Source organism: Micrasema longulum, unplaced genomic scaffold, assembly GCF_059751315.1.
Source record: "Micrasema longulum isolate JH-2025_06_02 unplaced genomic scaffold, ASM5975131v1 h1tg000108l, whole genome shotgun sequence".
NCBI classification, from domain to species: domain Eukaryota; kingdom Metazoa; phylum Arthropoda; class Insecta; order Trichoptera; family Brachycentridae; genus Micrasema; species Micrasema longulum.
In genome coordinates, this window is record NW_028277314.1 from 23,197 (window position 1) to 43,038 (window position 19,842).

The 19,842-nt window shown below is 32.8% G+C and overlaps 1 long non-coding RNA gene across 1 annotated transcript; it reads left to right on the forward strand.

The window, feature by feature from the left end:
* The first annotated feature begins 14,031 nt into the window (after positions 1-14,031).
* LOC148284584 (uncharacterized) lies at positions 14,032-18,014 on the forward strand. The gene is made up of 2 exons (XR_015824394.1): positions 14,032-14,153; positions 17,497-18,014. It is a non-coding gene; the product is annotated as an uncharacterized LOC148284584 (long non-coding RNA).
* Positions 18,015-19,842: the final 1,828 nt, after the last annotated feature.

A 19,842-nucleotide genomic window follows, 5' to 3' on the forward strand; every position in this document is an offset into this window, starting at 1 on the left:
ATTGAAAGTGACAAAAAATTTATTCCACAGAGCAATTTTTCATTTAATTACGAAATATTTACATTTTAAATCGTTCTCAGGCTAACACTTTTTGTCTTAAAGCCTATTAAAAATATGAGAGAGAAGTAAGTAAATTTTGAAGTGGAATTAAATTCCGATTTAACTGTCAGTTTTGAAAACGAACGCCTAGATGCACAGATAAAATGGCAAGATTCTACCATAATAACATATAAGAAAGTCTAGGCGTATAAATGTTGCCACAATAAAAAAATCATTTAGTAATTATATTTTTTCCATCTGTTTTACTATGGGTATTCCTGAATGTACTGAGTGCTTAGAGTATATACATCTGTACTACAAATGTATATACTCTAATACTGAGTGTATGAATAGATACGTTAAAGGAGCCGGCTTTGTAATCGCTCGGTAGATAAATACAGACGGTCGTTAAGCATACCGTCTTAGTAATATTCAAAAGTTATGTAGAAATAATGTTCAAGTGACCAGTTTTTGCTTAAATTAAGATTGAGTTTTTAATTGCTTTGAAGTGGCGACTTTTAACTACGGAAATCTATTGTAAATATAAATTAAAAAATATTTTTAATTTTAACTATCCCTATCTAACTGCAACTAGAGAACTTTTTAAACAAACTAAGCAATTAAATATAACTGAACTCTTTCAACTAGAATCATTAAAATTTATAGATAAATTAGCCACTAATGTAATTCTAGACGAAGAACTAAAACTAGTAAAAAATTGTAGTCAACGTGGACTTATGTCCGTGGAGAATATCAGACAAATACCATTTATAACTTTCTAAAACAAGACAAGGACAATCAAGACTAATGAACCAGGGACTGAAATTATACAATAAACTACCAGACAAAACTAAACAAAAGACTCAGACAAACTTTTCAAAAGATGTAAAAAATATTATCTTGAACAACAGAGTATGAATGAAAAATGTAAATGAATGTAATAATCCGTAAGGGTTTATAAATAAATAAAAAAAAATAAAAAAAATGAAGTTAGTCGCGAGTCTGGCGAAGTGCACGCGATTTGCGCGCGTATTTAGAATTCGCGCGATGTTTGTGGATGCGATGTATTGGCGCCTAGTATCTCGCTAACGCGCGAACGAGTTCGCGCGAAACGTTTCGCGGCGAATTCGCCCTTTCTGGACAAGCTCTAACGTTGCTGACATCGGAAAAAATGGCTACGCCGGAAACCGGAAATCTGTGAACAACGCTATGATTTATTGGCTATTATTAACATGTGATCATGTGGACCAGTGACGTATTAAAGTAGTTTATTTTTATTATTTTTTTCATACATTTTCCAGAACATTCAATGTACAATTAAATGTTCTAATTCTTACCACGAGTAAGAAAACCTGTTTTATATCCAATTTCCCGTGGGGCTGAAGTTCCTCATTAGTCAAAAAAATAGAAAGTCTTGATTCAATTTTCTTGCTATTTGTGTTTTCGACTTGCCAGCGCGCGGCGACTGCGCACGTGTTCATTCGAATGGTTGAATTAACGTGTTTCAGCCTGTGGGTAGCGATGCTTTGATCAAGTAAGACGTAAGGGATAAAACAACTGGTATCCTGGAGCGGGAGGGTAGCGCCAGATCGTAAAAAATCTGTCTATTACAATAAATTATTTTTTACATCGTGAAAATAATTCAGTTGTATCTTAAATAATAAACGGCCTTTTAATTATTATTATGGATAACTAATAAAGCACCAAGATTAATGATTACTTATTTTAAATTGTATTATTTATGGATAACTAATAGATCTTTTTTAATAATAACTAGTACCTGGTACAGGTGGTAAGAATATTTATATTTCACTTTGCATTATTAGCATCTATTTATATGTTTGACTTGCAAGTTAATTGCATGTAGTACTTTGCCAATAAACGCCGTATTTCGGCGTTAAAACAGAAATAAGACATTGTTCATAAATAAATGGATACTCAGAGTGTTACACTATTTGCCTAACTCCATGTGACAGGCGCACACATAGGTTCGGTAGAAAAAAAGGTTCCTCAACTCTTTATTTTTTCGGGAATATTTTGAAGAATTTATATGAAGAACTAGCGGACCCGACAGACGTTGCCCTGCACGAACGCTGACAAAAGATTTTTCATTGATAAGTAGGTACCTAGGTAGCTAGGTACTTGTTTGTGATTAAATTCCAAAACTAAAAGTGGTTTATATTCAAACATTAAATTCAAGTAGGTACCTCGTTTATGGTTGAATTTCAAAACATAATTTATTTTTTTTCAAATATGGCATTCTTTTTGCAAACGTCAAACTCCGGTCTTCTCAACAACGAAGGGGGGTACTTATGTAGAAATACGATTTTTAAAAATGTATTGAATATAATATTATTTAAGTATTAGAAAGTATCTGATTGAGATCCACAAAAAACAAATGCTGTTTGTAAACATTCAAAAACGAACTTTTTTATACGCAAAAAACCAACATCTTTCCATTTTTTTGTAAATGCATTCTCCTCAAATGCAACCCTGGTAGATCGATGAATAAAAAAATTATGCTCCTTACTTATTTTTTACATACTAGATTGAAGGTTTTAATATCTACGAACACGCACAGCGCAAAAATCTATATTTCTCTGAAAACCGTACGTAAATCGATTAAGCCGTTTAGAAGGAGTTCAGTGACATCACACGTACAGAGGAATTATATATGTAAAGATATAAAAAGTGTTCGTGTTTCGAAACATAGATTTAATTCATTTACTCTCTACATTCTAACTGTCAAAAAGAACAACTTAAATACAGTTTTATTATACAGCGTGTGTAGTGGAGATGGGCATTAGAGTGGGCCGATGATGTATAAAGTTTTTTTTATTTTTTAAAACATCAAAGTGAAGGGGTTCTAAAAAGTTGCATTTTGGATCACATTAAACTAAAAAATATTTAAAAAAATATTCCATACTATTTTTGGCCCTCAACCGAGGTTTATATTGTTGGATAATTTATAAAGCGCCATTTTTGTGAAAATCACCTCAAGGGCGCTGTACAATTAATAAATATCCCAGTACGTCTTGCAGCTACAGAGCGCATGGACGGTTGGGATTCTAGTTCCTCGTTTTCAATTAAGATCAATCAAAAATTATAACAGATAGAGCTTGATTACAGGACGTCTTGCAGCTACAGAGCGCATTGACAGTTATAAATTTAGCTCCCATTTACACATTTTAAAAATTGACAAACAAATTTAGTGTATTAAAAAAAATATATATATGAATAATAAAAAGGAGTACGATTACAACACGCCTTGCGGCTACTAAGCGCATAGACGATTGGAATTCTAGACCCCGTTTACAAAATTTAGGTATTTTAAAGTTGATATATGAAAGCTAGATAACCAATCATAGTGCAGCTACAAAGCGCATGGACGAGATGAATTCCAGCAAAGTTAAAACAATATCAATAAATTTATAAAAAATAGAGTATAGTAGTAAATTGGTCAAGTGTTCATGCCAAGAAGTAAGCAATAAAAAACTAAATAAATCAAACACTGTTTGAACTCCATGGTTAACAAAGGGAGATAGATGTCCGAAGAGAAGCTTTTGTAGACAGTAGGTAGATATCGTCGCCATGTGGCCCGCTGGCTGGTAGATAGTTTCTGGAAACGCACGTGTGTCCATTTTGGTCCGTATTATTTCGTTTTATGAGACGCAACATTCCTGTTCAAATTCACTTTTTTACATGAATATTACACAAACGCGCGTATAAGCGGTTTGATTTATCATTTTGTATATTATTAGAAGGCAGGTATTTGAAATATTATGTATTTATCAATAAATGTCAGTTCACTTTTAGTAGCACTGTTGTAATTTATTAATTATGGGTGTTTGAAGTTTATAACTGTCTGTTTATTTTGTTAATTATCCATATTGATTTTTTGTTAGTAAATATATAACTTTATCAAATTATAAATTCGAACACATTTTAAAACTACCGAAATGCAAAAAGTTTACACTCGGAACTGATTCCGTTGAGCGCCTGGCTAATATTTACGAAAACAATGGCTCATCAAAACAATGCTAACCATTTATTACAAAACAAAGTGCAACTCACGCCTTTAGATGCTTATTAAATAAGGTTTATTGCACGTTATAAAATTTAATTGGACTGATTTGCTTACATAAATACGAAATGACAGCCGGTTTACCGCAAAAAATTGACTTTTTCGAAAACTTCAAGCTGTGGTTGAGATCGAATATTTTTGTTGATATCTTTTGCATTCGGAGTAATTTGAAAGCCAACTTTTTAGACCCCACCCCTTTCATTTCAAAATTCGGAAAAAAAAATATCAGCCCGCCCTTTTGGGCGTTTCGTTTATTTTTATAAGATTAGCAGTAATAGTTACCGTTTAACAAATTAAACTATTTCATGCAGACTTTTAAAAAATAACAGTTTAGTGCAGTGTGCGAGCCCCCCTATTTATCAGAAAAACAAAACTATAGCAACACGTCAATGGTAAATATCTATAGTGCGTAATAAAAATTACTGAACTAGTGCCACAATCCAGGGAGTAAATACGGGAATACATTTGTATGAAAAAAAAATCAGGCCGCGTTTCCAAATCAGTGAAAATGTCAGTTTACATGCCCAATCAGTTAAAGTGACTTGAACATCTATGCACGCACAAACTTCGTGTATTAAAAATATTGTCAATAGTTTTAAAATTGTAGAAATTTAGATTTAGGTTCCTAAATGCCACAGAATTGTCCCGATAAAGAAGTTCAGCCCTACGAGAAATCGGATATAAAAATGCATTCTTACGCGCGGTAAAAATTAGAGCATTAAATTGTACGGGAATTTTCTTGAAAAAGTACGAAAAAAAAAACTACTTTGGACAAAGTCACTCGTTCTTCCAAATTAACCAATGATAAGAGAGTTGTGATAGATTTCCAGTCTACGGTAAGTCAACTGACCAATCAGCAGAACTCATCGAGAAGAAGGGGAAGAGAACTGAGACGTCACACGCTGAATGATTTTAAAAATACAAAACTTTAAAATATAATACGATACATAAAAATTTAAAAAACAAAATTTTTGGTTGGTTTAATAGTCTATTAACAAAAAAAAAAACAACTGAACTTTCTCATTACGGTAAAAACACTGCTAAAAATCTGTAAATATAAAAAATATGGTTTCAAAGCGGAAAAATGTGGTTCTGTCGATTTAATTGTAAAATTCAATGTTTATAATAATAAACACAAGTATTAAATTCAAGGTTGTTTCGAAAACAATAAAATAAAATATGTTTTTAGCATTTACATATCTTTTGTCGACTTGTGACACATTTTAAGGCTTTTACATTTAATATATCGCACCTCTGATAAAATAGAGTTAGAACTCAAAAATCTGGCATCAAATAAAGTATACAATATTAAAAAAACTCTTATACGTTAAAAAATACACGTTACTAAATCTGGCTTCACGGTTTAACCGCTCGATGGTTTTTTAATTATATTTTATTTTTTTAGCAATTACACTTTTTTAGAATTTGCTTTTTTTGTCACAAAAAATTTTCACTTCAATTTTTTAAAATCCTTTTTGTCAGTTTTCCCATTTTTATAATTCATATTCAAAAGGAGATTAAATTAATACATGATGCAAAAAAAGGATAAATGGTTATGAATTTTAATAAACTTGTAAAGTAATAAATTATCAAGGGTGCATTCGCATCATATCAAAATTCAGACTTAAAGTTAAGGAACACGTGTTTAAATATTCACAAATGAGATTTATGTTAATACAATATTATTATTTAGAGTAAACATAAGAATATGCTTATGTGTGTTAATTAGAAAGTAGGCTTCCACATTTAAAAAAATATGTTCCATTAATACCTAAATCCCAAGTTATTACCAGTGAAACTAGAAATCAACTAACGTTCTACATCGGATGACAATTTTTCTGACTCCCCCCGACCAATGCAGAGTAAAAATAATATGGCCAACACCTTCCTTGCCTTCCATTTTCTCTCGATTCTTTATGACACACAAACTACCAATGTTTGTTCGAAGACATTCTCAAACAATGTCATCATATAATTCTTTTTTCAGTCATAAGGCGTTTCTGTTTCACACGAATATTGACAAGGGTTAATTTTATGTATGATTTCTTCCAGTATCTTCCTGTATTCCTTTTATCAACTGATTCGGGGCGTTCGCTAACTTCGTATTTTGTCATCGTTAAGAATAGATGTGGCAGACCCACAGTTTGGACTGTGTTCCACAATCCACAGAAGCAAGGGGTAAGTGTTGGCCGTATCTCGCTGCCGTCGTCGCTCTCGGGGTCGTAAATCCCGAAAGATATGATGCCAATGAATCTCGAAGTTCGGTGTCACTGCATAGGTCGGTAGAAAATACTGGGTCCGTATTTCCAGGGCGAAGCGATAGTCAAGGTAAGAATTCATTAAAACTAACTAATAACACATGACATTGGTCGTAGGGAGTCAGAAAAGTTAATACATGCCATGAATTGGAGATTCTTACTGGATGTCGAAATTAACGAATAATTTTAAAATATATAAATACAGATGGCAACCATGAAATTTCGCATTATAAATAAATTATCTATGTTTTATGAATGTATGTATGTGTATGCGCATGAGTGTATGTACGTGTGTGTATATGTACATGTGTATATATGTGTGTATATATATATGTGTGTATATATGTGTATGTGTGAATGTATATGTATCAAAATGTGAATACAAGTAAGTTTATATTTTATTAGTCTGTGCTCTCTATTAATATGTGAACTATTATCATTTATTATAATGTAATTGCCTACCTTGGAACAGGGTATGTACCCTTTATTAGTTGGATAAAGTGAACGTTAAATTGTATTTTTGATAAAAGGTGTAAATAAAACATATACACGTGTTTTGACACTAGAATATTTCATAGTCCCTGGACTGGCACCCGAAGCGTTAGGCTGATCATCTTTCCTTCAAGTAATAAACATGATCAAGATACGCTGCGATTGGTGTACCAATGCAGTACCAATAGGTGTGGAAAAATAATGAATGAATGAATCGAAAATAATACATTAGAAGATGTTTCAACTATAAGAGATCTTGGCATCACACTTGATTCCAGACTTAAATACGGTTATCAAATCGACGATATAAAAAAAAACTTCCGAAACTCGCGAATTCATTCTACGAATATCAAAACCATTCAAAAGCCCAGTTTTTGCAATTACTCGATAAATCTGGGGTCAGGAGCATATTAGAGTTTAATTCTATTATACGGTCTCCCATCCACGATATCCATAAAAAGCGAATTGAATCCGTGAAACGCAAATTTCTTACCTACCTATCGAAACAATTTAATCAAAAGATCTTTACAATACATAGGTTTCAAGGAATTTAATAAATTGCCACAAAAATTTAAAGTACCTATTTCAAAATATAGAAACAGGACGTGCGAATTGAAGAATTATTTTTTCCAGAAGTACTTTGAACAAATAATGTTAGTTTATAGAGAATGCGCATCTTGAACATATACCTTTTAATATTTCACCGTTTTTGCTTGTATATGTAATTTTTAATACTATTTAAATGTTATTTGTGTTTTTTTCTTTTTATATACTTTTTTTGGCTTGTATACATAATTTCAATTTTTTCAACGTTTTTGATAAAAAAAATTAACCTGTATTGGGTGTGCGCATATTTTGTTAATTAAAAAAAATGATTTTATTTTGTACTAGTTCAGTATGTATATATACATCCATGTAATTTTTAAACTTTTTCAATTTTCTTTCCCAGATTGCATAATGTAAACATTATTTTGAATTTATTTCCATGCCTAGTATTCTGTTTATTCTGTTATTTTCAAGTATTTTTCATACCCTTTTTAATTTGTAGTAAATCAAAATTTTTATTTTTCTGCTTTTGTTAAATAATATTATAGTTTAAAATTTAAAAACGTCTCTAAAAAAATTATTATCTGTATGTCCCTAAATGAGTTTTTTTTAAAAAAAAACTCCTTGGGAATATTGTATATAATTATGTATAATATGTTTTCAATATAATAAAAATAAAAAAAAATACTTTATATAATTACTTTGATAGACTGGAATATTTTCATATTTTTAGGTTGGAATTCAAGAAGACTTCAGCTTTATTAATAGTTTTACATAAAAATGTATTCGGTAAGATGGACGCTCAAGATATTTCATCTCAAATCAACATTCAATTCAATTATTCAATTAATTTATTTTAAATATAACATATACATTACAAAAATATATTAAATACGCACATATTATAAAAAAGAAAAAAAATACACGAAAGAGACTCATGTCAAAGTAGTAGAAGAATCCTGCTCCGGAAAACGGATACATGGAACAGATCAATATCCAGAGCGATGTTGTTCAGCATAGCGGTAGCCCTTCCAACAGGCATAACCATAGGCAGGTTGGTCCTGAATATCGGAATATGAAACAATCTATGCTGACGCTGTCTTAGGTAATTATCAGGAACATACAAACCAATGCTCATCATAATTTCAGAATTATCGATCATACCGCGCAACAATCGATAGAAATTTCTAGTCAAATACACATTGCTTCTAGTCTCTAAACTGTTGTAGCCAAGAATACCCTGGAGAAACTCGGTCGGGTAGAGCCAAGGATAATACCCGCACTCTCTCATGTAGAGATATCTCAGAAACTTCTTTTGGATTTTCTCTATCATAAGAGAGTACTTCAGTTCATGTGGCCCCTAAATCATCGAGCCACTCTCGAGTCTACTTCGCACCAAGGAGTTGTAAAGAGTTCTCAGTACGCGGGTATTTTCGAAAACCCTGGCAGTACGCAGAACAAATCTTAACATTAATGTTCCAGATCGCGCCACTCGTACTAACACTTTATTTGCTGTGGGAAATCACAAAACCAATGCTGGCTCTTTTTCACCGATGCCAATAATGATCAGACTTTACAATAAAATGTCCAAAGACAGTTCGGGTAATGTATTCCTTCAGCAAAGAGAGTTATACAAAAGAAAACTAATTAGCTCACTTTTTGAAAGATGAAACTTACCGACGCGACGGGGAGATAATGTCTTATCTCTTTTCACTATGAAATGATAATTATATATTTGTACATTTTTTTCTTATATTATGTTGTTTACAATATGTAACTTAATACCCATAACGTCATAACATCCCTAATAAAATATATTCAGCATACCCTAATTGATTTTTAATTACATTTCTTTATTTATCTTGGCTTGTGTAAAAATCCTCAATCATTAAACCGCAATTATTTTTAGTAAATAAGGAAACTTTGTAAATATTTAAGTTAGTTTGAAAATGTCTTAACAATACGAAACGCGTCACAATGTACCATCTTTGATATTTTAAATATAAAGTAGAATTAAAATCCAACAAACGTGTTATCTTTTGGATACATTACCAAATTTAATATGGAATTCTACCAATAGTCTGCATACACAATAAATAAGTATATATTATAATATATTTATGTTTATAAAAAGGAAATAAAATAATATATTTATTTACACCTATCTACAAACAAAAAACACATTAAAAAATGTGGGCGAAAACATTATTTGTTGATTTTTATTTGCAGTACTTCGTATTTTAGCCAAACGGAAGCGAGTTAAATATTTTTCGTTATAATTATTCATACACGTTTTTGTACAATTCTCTTTTACAAAACAAGTTAAACAATATCTGTGACGTAACTGTGACAAAAGTGGCCTAAAACATTGCAATGCACAGTTGAATAAAAGATGAGTTCATCAAAATTATTAGTAAAACTCTTTTGAAGGGGATTCCCACAATTTTCATGAAAACTATATATACAAAAGGCAATGTTTGTATGTGTGTCCTCGATATATTAAATAACTACTGGACCGATTTACGTGCGGTTTCGTTCAAAATGATGAGAATTTGCGATGGGCATTTCCATAGCTCTTAAAATCTAGAAAAAAAATTAGGAGCGTAAATGTTTTATTCATCGACCTACAGGGCTGCCTTCGGCAAGAATGCAAATACTAAAAAATTGGGAGGATGTTATTTTTTGAAAATTAAAAGCTTTAGAATTTAATCATAAACAAGTACCTACCTAGGTACTTACATACCAACGAAAAGTTACACCATTTTTTTAACGTTTTTTCGAATGGTTTTTACACGCTTTTACGACACAATTTTAGTTTTGAATTAAATGTCAAGCTTAAGTCAAAACCTGTCTGGCGGTTAAAAAACGACTTAATACACGTTGGACATGACTGAGCGTTTGAGCATGAGTTAAGTGTCATAATTTAGGAGGGCTCAGGGCGCGTCTATGTGTTAATGGTTTTATTTAAGAACACCGAATTCTATGGTTAAGTAAAAGCATTGTTAAATAAAGTTTTGTAAGTATAGGTTCTTAACAATGTTTAATCTTTAGAGGAAACACGGTCCGACTTTCTTCATAAAAACATATTCTCGTATTTTCTCCCTGGATTATGGAACTAGAGCAGTGATTTATTTGTCTAACTATTTTAGTTAAGCATAAAAGGTCAGACATGCAGTTGTCTTTACCGAACAATATTAGGGAGGCATCTGCAAGACAGTGACAGAAAATCAATTTTCAAATACCTATTTATCGAAATTCCCTGTCAAGCATACTCTCACAATTTATGTAATCCGAAACAAAAAAATAATCATTTATATGTACATATTCAATTTGAACTAAACACAATAATTGATATCAAACTTTCAATTGTGTTAATTTAATATATATACGAGTATTTAGGTACTCAAATCTAGCAATAGCTAAGTATTGCCGTGTTAAGCTCGTTGGTAATATATTTAATATGGAGAACATTAAACTTTGGTAGAATTTTCAGCAAAGACTGAGAACCTTTTTGGAAAGAGAATAATACACTCGTAAAATCGACCTCGATAAACAGTCTATATTTTAATGTGGATAAATATTGCACAACACTATATTAATTTGTATTTTCCACTCATATGTGACACCAACTTGTTATCAAATATGAAGATAGCATTTTCTCTTAGTGCTTTAATGTATTTTTTTTCATTTAACCCTAATCGGCACCTGGTGGTGCATAAGGCACTGCATTATAAAAGTACATGCGGTGTATTTCGATTATCTGTTACAGGATCTACCATTCATGATCACTGCACGTGTCCCATTCAAGGAAATGTGTGAGTTTCAGAAAAACGCATAAAACAATTGGGTTATATTTGACTTAATTTGTTAAAACTCAATTAAAAATATCGTCAACTTCAAATATTGTATATGTTAATCGGTGCACCCACCACAATTTAAATGCGCAAATTCAAACAAATCACCGAAACACAAATTAGTTTTTACCCAAAAAACTTGAAACACGTCTAGCTTGCTTCATTGCCGGTAAAAAACTGTGGTTAATAGGTTAATCTGTTTTATTTCGTGGTTCTGATACTGCTGATGTAGCATGTTTTTAAAATATTTTTTGAGACAGTCGCTTTGGCTGGGAGAAGATTGTCCCATTCGTGGTCTGTCCCATTCGGGAGCATTTTTCACTACTCGGCGGGTTTGTAGCAAATTTTAATTTCTTTCAACCCATTAAAATATGGTTGACTTGCACATGATAGGTATTAAAAACATTTTTATTTTAAAGGATCACAAACATTTGGGCTTCCAATTTCCACCCTGTAAAAACAAATCTTCTTTGTACTTATAACGTGTTGTTCTAATGAATAGCGTAAATTAGAAACCACTTTTTAAAAAATGAAAACAGGACCGTACTTATTCACAGTGGGTATTTTATTCGTGATTTTTTTTGTGTCATAATTATTTTTTTGTACTTTTTGATTATTTGAACGTTAATTTATTTGAATTTGTTGCAACAGAGAAGGAAAACACTTTTGAGAAGAGAATATGGAAGTCTAGGCATTTACAGGGCTTATGACCTGTCATTGGCTGGTTTAAGTAGCCTGAAAGGCGATGCACAGTAGGTGAATTGGTTCAGCCGGATGAATCTTACCCGCGTGATAAAGGTTTCAGCTCTTTTACTTCACAAAAGTTAACAGATTGAAGACTTGAGAAAACGTGCACGTTTAAACATAGGCAGAATGGTAAACGTTATACAGTGTGTGAAGTGGCCACTTAAACCATCCAATGACAGATCATAAGCCCTGTATATACCTAGACTTCCATATTCCCTTCTCAAAAGTGTTTTCCCCCTCTGCTGCAACAAATTCAAATATAAATAACTCCCTCGGGAGGAAATCCAGCCAGTCTGCAAGCATTTGGACATACTCAAAACATTGCCGAGTTAACTTATTTATTTAAACGTTTTCCTATGTATGTGTTCTCTCCGATGAAGAATACATTTGTGTGTGTGAAATAGAAACAAAATCGTGTTCTTCTTCTTCCTCTTGTCTTAAATCCAGTAGGTATCTGTTTTTCGGTTCCTCGCTCCTGGGAAACTGATGACCATTTATCTCTCCATCTTGGAGGTCTTCCAGGTGGAAGTTGGCTTATGGGGATCTCGTTTGCAGCACATGGGCAAATTTTTCGTCTTCCATTCTACGTACATGGTCCTTGAGAGTTCTACCTGCAGTGAATCTGAGGGTTTTCATTTCCGCAGTTCTCAAGAGGTTTTTGTTCTTATTGTATCTGCTCTTGTTTCCACACTGTAAGTCTTTAAAAACCAGAATTCCCTATGAAAATTATCACTTTAGAATTTCGATTCATGTAAAAATCCGTTCTAAATACATTGAGATATATTTTATTTTATTTTATTTTATTAGGGAAATCAACAGTTCTACATACATATTTTTAGTAAACAAACAGATATAGTCTATAAACTCAGAACTAATAACAGATTTCCACATAGTATACAAAGTTAGTAAAGAAAATATATAACATATCAAATAAATACATACAATTTATACATATCAAAATGTTATTTTCATGTACTCAATAATCAAAGATTTAAAAAAAAAAAAAATTACTGTAAATTGGGCGGGATAAGGACAAAAATGCTTGAAGAGAGGATAAGGAGGGGAGGGGAGATGTACATATTTATTATTATAATGTCTACTAAGTTACATAATACATTTTTAGTGTAAATTTTAAATCTGACAGAGTGATGTTTGTATAATCTATATTTTTAAATTTTGTATTGTACATTGAAAAAGTCCTACGAAAAAAAGCATTTTTAACATATAACTAGAGTAAACATGAGCGTTCGAAATTTGTTCCCTTTACCTGCGGCCAATTGGCAGATGTTTGATAGAACGGACTTATGTTTGATAGAACGGACTTTGGTCTGTTGCGAGCGTTCACCGGCTACTTTTCTCCTCGCAATTACTAAAATGTCTATACAAATGTACGTTAAGATACTGCACAAATCGATCTGGAAAAGCGATGGTATAACCTTTCACTGATAAGTAAGTTTTTATCTTAATCAATACTTGTTTAAAATAGCAATTTTAATGTTAAAAATGTTTTATTAATATGTTACCAGCTATCTCCTGTCTCTGTCCTGCTCAGTTAGTCGGGCGTATAGTAAAACGATAAACAAGGGTGACGTGTATATGGAAGGGAGCGACATACTGACTAGAACTTTCAGTAGACCGATGTAAACAGTCCGTGCTTTTTAATGTACTATTTGTTTTGCTTGTCAAAGTCGACGTGATATGACGTTACGATTCTTGCTCCCTCCGCTGGTTATTCCTTTCCTTTGTGTGTTATCTCTTTATACAGGTATTATATCTCAATGTCGAATATATGTGAAAAGTCTACGGCTATTTCATTTTGTGTAACCTTTTCTTTTTTTTATTTTTTCTTACAAGTTTGAAGTTCGGTTCTGATTTATTTTATTGAACCCATGGCACGAGGGAAGTCGTGCAAACATCTTACTCAAATATTGTTTGTTGAATTTGGGTTTTCACATTTTAATTTTTAAGACAATCTATTTAAATAACGAGACCATAGATCACAATGTCAGTTAAATTATTGCCAATTTTCAAACGAACGTGTGAAAAGTTGAAGTACCTACGTTCTACGTATTTAAAACTTTACATTTTACTAGTTTTATCGAAGTTTTAATTGCAATGAAAGTGGCACTACAGGTAATGAAATGATTAAAATATGTTATTAAAATTCATTTAATTGATTTGATGTGATAAAAAATGCTTAGTGATCGCGAGTTTGGCTATTTGCTAGAGGTTTTGGTATTTTGACAAGATTGACAAGAATTATTTATTTAAAAAAGTGTTTTACAACAATGCATTTTTTTAGAAAATAATTATAAGAAAAATGGTATTATTTTTGATAAAACAAATATTAATTAAACCATAATTTCCTTATCCGCATGATGCCAAAATTTCCGTGTCCGGTCAGCATAAAGAATACACAATTTTGTGGGCGAAATAGAACCAAAATCCTGAAAGGGGAAATTGAGTACTGATTTGTCTGCCTTATGGTGTTGGTGTAGCTACTAATCTGGTCTTAGGAAATATGACCACATTTCTGATTATCGTAGGCAACTGAAATGGCTCAAAATTAGACAGCGGAGAGACTATCACTCCCTCTCACTTCTGTTCAATGTACTTCATAGTCCTAACGCTCCTATATACCTGTGTGAAAAATTTCAACGCTTATCAGTTCATGGTTTACCTCTTCGTTCTCATTCTCAAGGCACTCTCTTAATACCCATACACAATTCCTCTTTCTTCTCTAACTCATATAGTGTCCATGCGGCTCGACTGTGGAATCATCTCCCATCCACCATCAAAGATGTTACTACATTATCTCTGTTTAAATCACGTCTGAAGAAACATCTCCTTTCTCTTCCTTAATCTCTCCTCCTTTCCTTTTTCCTCTTTCCTCTTTCCTCTTTTTTCCTTTTTCCCATTGAGTAATAGTTTCGATTTAAGGTAATTTATAAACAAATACGTTTATTTCTATTTTTATATATCTTTGAATTTTTAATCTTTTTTTTCTATTGAATATGTACTGTAACTTGAATTATAAAAATAAAACTTTTATTTTATTGGTTGGTTGGAAGAAATTGCCATTTGGCAATAAGCCCGCCAATGTACAAATAATCATTATGTACAAAAAGTTAAATAAAAAAAATAAATAAATAATCAAGGCATTAGGTACATGCCTACCATGTCTGAGGTCCTCGGGTTCGGCACCCGGCAAGGTTGACACGGAATATTCGTTTGACAGGTGTTTTTACACGGCATAATTCATTGTCCCTGAACTGGTACCTAAAGCGTAAGACTGATCTTTTTACTTTCATGTAACTAAAATGAAGATACGCGGCAGTTGGTTTACCAATGCAGTGCCCTATTCACCATTAGGCGTGGGTAGGGAATTGGCGATGAACCTTTACACTTGCTTTAATGCAACTGCCCCTAGATGACTTGCTTTAATGGGCTGTCCCTAAATGACTAACTTTCATGCAACTGTCCCTAAATGACTAACTTTTATGCAACTATCCCAAGATGACTAACTTTTATGCAGCTGTGCCTTGATGTCTAGCTTTAATGCACTGTCCATTGACGACTACCTAATACATTAACCCTTAATTAATAAAAATTATCTTACGAGTCCCTATCAGAACTAGCTACCTTGGTTTATTCGAAAATTTTTAAAACAACTTTATGTAAAAGCTCTGTTACTATACGCACATAAACATTATTCTCTGCCTTCCGTTACAAATACAAGAGTTACTAGATACTCCACCCTGATGTAGCAAAAAAAAAAAATTAATACAACCTTCGGTCAAAGAGGATTGGCCTACTACTTGGTTAAAGTGTACAATCTACTTCCCTGCCACCGCCCCTTTATTACTAGCTTAAATGCAACTTCTCTCTAAATACTAGCTTTTATTAACAATATTTTGAGTCCAACCAAAAGTTTGTAGGCAAGAACTGCATTCAGCCCACTAAGAAAGTTATTAATGTTAACATATTACAACGGAGATGAAGAACATTTTATAAGCAGGAATATAGAAGTCTATTCATATACAGGGCTCTTTAACTTCACAAAGATCAAGAAAAGTGTGCTGCGTTGGTTGCTAATGGACAGCAAAAGAACAGCTAAAGGGATCTACGATGCGAACTTTGACGGATGCAGAAAACGACGAAGACCGAGAAAGACATGGCTCGATCAAGGCCATCAAATACTTGAAGATGGACATGTCAAGAGTAGGAATAATCGGCGTGCGTACATGAGAAGATGTTTGAATGTAGAGGAAGCGAGGTCTGTATCCAAAGACATAGCGATATGGCGTTCTATCCTCTCTGCCTACCCCTACGGGGACACGGCGTGATGTTTTTATGGGCACGCACTCACACGCTGCATTTTAACCGCCCGCAACACCGAGCGTAAGGCGTACATCGGAACTGCACGACACCGGCGTGATCGAGGCACGGCAAACTCTCCGTGTCCCTCGTTGATCACAGTTCGTTTGCGTTTCGCTCTTTCTAAGACTTTCAAATACCCACTTAATATAAATTCGTGTCACGTTAATTCATTCAGTGTTGTACTTCATTTAATCGCTTTTTGTATAATCTTGTATTTATCTAATGCTTATTTTTTGCTGGTATCGTAGGAAATGAGAGAGCGGATGAACGAGCAAGAGCCGCAACTTGTAAAAGAACGGCACCTTTCTTCTCAGAATTTCCCCTTAGCTTTACTAAACGCTGTATAAAACAAAATACGCAGCAGCGTTGGGATGATCATTACCGCGCTTCTTCTACAGGTAAAATCACTAAAATGTTTATCCCAACGCTGGCTGATGCAGCAAACTTCCGCCATCATCACCAAAGTACTTTCGAAATGACCCAAATTTTTACCGGACACGGAGCTTTGAGAAGTTATCTATATAGGTTTAAATTAAGGAATGATGACTATTGTCCATGCGATGATATTTCTTCACAGAGTATAGAACATCTGTTATTTCAGTGCCCATTTTTCAGTTTGCAACGCCATAATCTTGAAGCAGAATGCAGGAAAGGATATCCACACTGTAGTAAAAAGTAGTTATCACGCGCCATTGTTCTTGAACTTTGCAACAATTGTGATTGGACTCATAAAGGTAATAAACCAAAATCAGTGATCGAACATCCCATTTCCAAGACAAACAAAAACTTTTTTTTTTCCGAGTACCTTAGCCTTGTACATGACACGTAAGGTTACTAACTACAGGGGTCCAAATATATAAAAAAATGCTTATTTTAAAACCTCAGAACAATGTAAGTCAATCTTTCATTTAATTTTACGCAACCTTACAACAAAACTGCGGTAAGTCAAACCAACTGTTTCATTCGAACAAAAGAGTTCACTTCAGTTTGTTTTTGACATCACAATGTTCTTCATCTATGTTGTAATATGTTAACTAGCTTTTATGATAACCGCCTTTCAATTAATGAAATTTTAAACCTTGCCTAATATTTCCAGGTGGTGCTTTTAATGGCGCTCTTTCTGGCGGCATCGGCTGACCCCGTTCCTCGCGGCCAGTACGGCCAGTACGGCCACTACGGGCGCGGCGCGTACGCCCGCCCGCGCCCGGGGCGCCCGGTGGCCGTCATAGTGACCCCCGTGTACAGGGGGGGCTCACCGCTGGGCGGAGGCTTCGGCGGTCGACCAATAGCGACTCCCTATGGATAAAGAAAGATGTTCATCAAACAGATTTTACATTTAAATGCGTATTTCTTAACATTTTATAAACAGTGGGTATCAAACTTATAATAAACCTAAAAAATAATTAAAAAATTTACAGTGTTTTGTAATTAATTTGTTTTATTTTTATTTATTACATATTTTTTTGCATTTTACAAAAGGTTTATATAAGTTACGAATATAAAATAAACTTTTATATTAACACAAAAAATCCCATAAAGCCTGTGTGTGAGCATACAATTAATTTTAAATTTCAATAAAGGCTCTGGAATAAAGATATGATTTTATTCAATCAAGTTAATTTTATTTTATTCTTGCTTCATTACTTGCCTATTCAATTAAACTATTATTGTTAAAAATAATATATATATATACAGTAAACCCCCCTATAACGTACACCCGTATAAGGTTTCCCCCTAAAACGTTTCCGGCAGTTTTTACCTATAACGGTGGTCTGCCGTATAACAAAGTAGGTCCGTGTGCAACCTTGATAGACACGTTCAGCGGAACTAACATTACAAGAAACACTTAGAAATATCTAAAGCCCTATATTATAAAATTGACGAAGAAATGCAGGCAAAAGTTATTTTCGACAATATAGAAAATTGTAGTCCAGTTGATAATGAGAATGATGAAAAAATTGTGCAACCGGTATTTAAAAATTCTCGATGGAACGTGATATTAGATGATACTGACAGTGATTAAATACATACTTGGTTACACGATTCGAAATGTTAATCTTTTTTTGCTTTCGACAATCATTGTTTGGTTTTTATATAAATTTTATTTTATATTAATATGTGTCTTTTTGTAAAATAAATCATTTTCCCGGAGTAGTTTTTATTACATTTATTCATCATATTATGCCGACCCATTTTGTAAAATTAACTAATATTCTGTCATGTTGAACTTTTTTGCCCGCAAGTTTCAGGAAGATTACATCATCCAAAATCGTCGCGCGAGTCAAGTCGTAACTGGCGTATTGTATAGACTTCGAGGCTTGCTTCCTCATTCCGTTTTGTTTGCCGTCTGCTACGCTTTGATTCATTCCCGCCTATTTTATTTATCATGCATACGGGGTTTTGCCAGCAAAAATCAGATCTCGGAAATACAAGTTCTTCAGAATAGAGCTCTAAGAAACATTCTTGGACTTAAACGGGATTCTCATGTCAAGGATATTTACCGACAAACAAAGATACTTCCTTTCAAGGTAATGCCACTGCATGACATAACCAATACCATTTTAAATATCATCAACTTTTTTGCTAACTCAAATTTAAAATACACATTTGGTCACAATTACAATACGCGTTATATTCACAAATATTCACAATTACAATACGCGTTATTCAACGAATCTTCATGTGTCTAAGTTTCGCTCAACAAAGTTTGGCAGTAGGTCCTTGGAAAATATTGGCCATTCCGAATATAATAAACTGCCTGATGAGCTAAGACACGAAAAACTGAATAAAAAATCCAGAAGTGTCGCAGTTAAAAAATATTTCTTAAATCTTTTTGATATTGATAATTATTAGTGTAGTTTATATAAGATGGTGTTTTATGTTTCTTATGCAATGATATTTTCTTTTTATTTCGGATGTATTAATTTGTATGATATTATGTATTGTCAAAAAAATGTTTTTTCTTATGTACGGTCTCAAATGAGTTTCTAATAACTCCTGGGGGTATAATATGTAATTTTTGTATTATATGTTTTATTAATAATAATAAAAAAAGTATTTTACGCTGGTTAAAATATTAAAATACTATTTAAATAGCGTTCCCCCCAATAACGTGGTACCTATCTTAACGTTATAGGAGAGTTTACTGTATTTAAATATACACACTAATTTAATTAATAAAATATAAATTATTAATCTATGTATAATGAGAATAATCTGACAATCACGAAAATAAAAGATTCCAGCATCAATACATTTAAAATATTTAAAAAAAAACTGTTTTTAGATAAACTATTAACTTTACATGCGTGCTTGGATCATGTTTTGTAATAAAAAGAAGTAGAAAGCCGCAAATAATGAGGGCGTTACCTTTCGTAAAATACAGAAATAAATTTAAGGCTTAGGTTAGGCTTATGGTTTGATGTATTTTCAAATGCATGCA